Raw genomic sequence first — 3,531 nt, 5'->3', positions numbered from 1 at the left:
CTTGGAGCAGTTGAACCTAGAGCCTAGGTTAAGTGAAGTCCAGAAGGAGGACCTGAAAAGGATAGTTTCCGAGTTTGGATACGTGTTTTGGGACCGTCCCGGAAACACGACGGTGATCGAACACGATAACGAGCTAACTTGTGAGGAGCCAATCCCTAGCAAGCCGTATCCTTGTTCCCCTCTGCAACGTCGCAATTATGAGCAGCTGTTGGTACCGCATAGGCATCGTCGCCTAAAAGTGGCTGGTTACGAAGATGGAGCATGATGCTCCAACAGCACAACATTGACGTTCGCTACAAAAAAAAAGGGAAAGCTATACGCTAAGGCAGGTGCATTGAGCAGTGCGTTCTAGCTAGTACCTTCTCTACCTTTCGGTTTCTCGCTGGCGATTCGGGGCAACATTTCGTCCTCATCACGGCCTTAGCTGAGCGCTCTCGTCCAGAATGAGCTCAAGGAGCAAACTTTATGTTGTATTCTATTTGGTTACGTTGTTGTACGAGTAAAATTTTGAGTTCTGATTTTGAGAGTCTTGTGTCCCACATGTGCCTCTTGATGTAGAGGGAACGAAATTCTGAAAGACACGTAGCTAGGTATATGTTGTACTATACTTTGTCTGGTGTTCTGTCGGGTGACCGAGGGCACTTGCTAGTGTCGTGTGTTGTCTGTTGTCGAACAGTTCAGTGACACAATATTATTGAAATCTAAGGGACAATATCTAACAGACTCAAAGAAAGTATAAGGGAGCTTCTTAGACCGATAAGTAATGTAAATATGAGGAAAGAAAAGTGGGTGAAAAGATAACTTGCAGTCAACAGGAACTTAACCTGTGACCTCCGAGTAACGCGTTCGATGCTCTACCACTGAGCTACCACGGCGGCTATACTCCCAGCCATTTTATTGGGTATATATGTGAATTTAAACGTGGAAGTGTGATTCAGTGCCATCTGTACACTAATGGCGGTGAGCTTGGCACACTCTTCTATGAGCCTGTGTGGCGTCACGTAGCACGCGACGCCACACATGCTGGCATCTGACCAATATGACAAGCTGGCATCTGACCAATATTCCCTCGTATACAACCTAAGGCACAAAGTCGGCCAGTACGAGACCTTCAATAATTAATAAGGGAAACAAGTGTATACTTAAGGGCTCATTTTTCTGTGTTTTGAAAAATATTAATAAAATCTGGCATTATTGTCAGTTAGAATTCAAAATAATGAATATCGATATATATATATATATATATATATACCTCTATCAAAATATCTCAATCTTCCCGACCATGCATTAGACAAACTATCAGTAATGCTCTTAGAGACGGGATTTAAATCAAATCGAGAACGTGAACAACGAGAGTCATACCTTATCCACCGATTTAACACCCTCGATAGAGGAATAAATGAGAATCCTGGTACACTTGCAGCAATTAAAGCATTAGAAAACAATAACGGCAACAATGAAAATAGTAACTGAGTTCACGGCACTGCAGCTGTGAAGGGCACTGGACAACCCAAAACAATTCCAAGTGTAACTACTCTTCCTAAGTGCAGCTGTCGTCTGTTTTCTGTTTTATTTTACTACCCAATCAATTGTGCCATGCATGACATGCCCAACAGCAACCCTGTGCACAGCCGGGAGGCCCCTACTACACGTGGAATCCAGAAGCGGGCAAAGAATTTGCATTGCGCCCGCTTACCAGCCTCTACTGCAATACGGGGCACCCCTGTTTTTACAACGAAATAAAGACAGGGCGCCGAGTAGTTAAAGGCTTAGAACTTCCTAAAATGCCCGCTTACCAGCCTCTGCCGCAATACGCGGCACCTCTACTTCTACGACGAATTGTTTACTGGACTCCAAGTAGTTAAAGGCTTAGGAGTTCCTAAAAAAGAGTAGTTAAAGGGTTAGGACTTCTTAAAAAAGCTCTTTTTTGCCCCACACCGAACCGCCAGTGCCAGGAGGCGCCGTCTGATCGGGGAGAATGCGTTAGTGAAAGGAGACATACACAGACCGCTGACATCAGAAAGGTGAAGGAAAGAAGGGGGAGAGAGATGAAGGGGGAAGTGGAGGGAAGAATGGAGGGGGGAAGTGGAAGGAAGAGTGGAAGAGGGGCGCCCGAGTGGAGTCCATCGTATATTATTTTTCTCTTCTTCTTCTCTTTTTTCTTCTTTTTCTTTCCTTTTTCTTTTTTTCTTTTATTTCTTTTTTCTTTTTTTCCCTCTTTTCTTGCCCTCTGATTTGAGATTTTATAAAGCTGAGCACCAACAAACTGTATATTTAATCCTGAGGAAGGCCAGGCTCTAGGCCGAAACGTCGAAATAAACCACGTTGTGCCCGCTCACGGAGGATCTACTGGACTATATATATGAATATATAAATATATATATATATATATTTATATATATATATATATACATATATACATATATATATATATATATATATATATATATATATATATATATATATATATATATTTAGGAAAAAAAGTGTATAATGAAAGGCTTCTTTCTTCCGTGTTTTTTCATTAAAGTTGCTGGGAGGATAGCCGCCATGGTGGCTCAGTTTTAGAGCATCGAACGCGTTATTCAAAGGTCGCAGGTTGTGTTTCTGCCCGCGGCAATTTACCTTTTCACCCACTTTTCTTTCTTCACATTTACAGTACAATTTACAGTACAACTTCCTCTATACTTTCCTTGGCATTATTTTGTGTTATATATACTGAAGAAGTTTTTTCAATGGACCAAAGGCACTTGGGAATAGAAGGGACAACGCTTAGCAGTTGTCATGATATTTTAATTTCCAACGGTTTCCACCGGTGGACCAGTTTTTGTCAGGGTTTGCCAACAAATGCGGCGCTACTCGAACATGCCGCATCGACATGGTTGTGCAAGAAGGAAACGAGAGAGAGCGATAAAGTAGTGGTGTTTTACAGTGGTGACACTAGCTTTAGCAAGCAAAAGAGAGAAGAAAGAGAGAAGGGTGCTAGAGGCTCCATTTTGGCATGGGTCGTGTGTTCGGGCAAAATGTAAATTAATGGGAAAGAGAATGCAAATAAGTCGACTGAGGATTCAAAAAAGGCAAAAAATGAAAAAAAGAAAAATGAGGAGAGGAAGGAGAAAAAAAGACGGGGTTAAGGCAGCTTACAGGACGCGTATTTGAAGGTCACGGAGGGACATTGTTGGTGAGCTTGGGTGGCAGGCAATCGTTGCGAAATGAGCGACTCCGTCAGAGAGAGCCCTCGATCCGGCCCCTTCTGTGTTCAGTCTGGAAAAAGGAAAGGAGAAGCAGGTGTTTCGAGCAGGGTAAATCGTTCTTCCCCAACTTAGCGTACATGGCCCTCACGCGATCGCAAGCGCGGAAGATTTCGCAGGCGCTTGATCTTGTTCAAGGCGGTGAACTCTCAAGTGACCTTGTCGGCGGGTCGACTGAACCTCAGAGACGAAATTTTCCGCGTGAGTCATGTGAGCAGTCCTGCGAGCGGCCCGTCGCCGAAGCGACTGGCGTGGTTTCCGTAGCAAGGGGAGGCGACAT

Source organism: Rhipicephalus microplus, chromosome X (genome assembly GCF_043290135.1).
Source record: "Rhipicephalus microplus isolate Deutch F79 chromosome X, USDA_Rmic, whole genome shotgun sequence".
NCBI lineage: Eukaryota > Metazoa > Arthropoda > Arachnida > Ixodida > Ixodidae > Rhipicephalus > Rhipicephalus microplus.
This window is presented reverse-complemented; position numbering follows the sequence as displayed.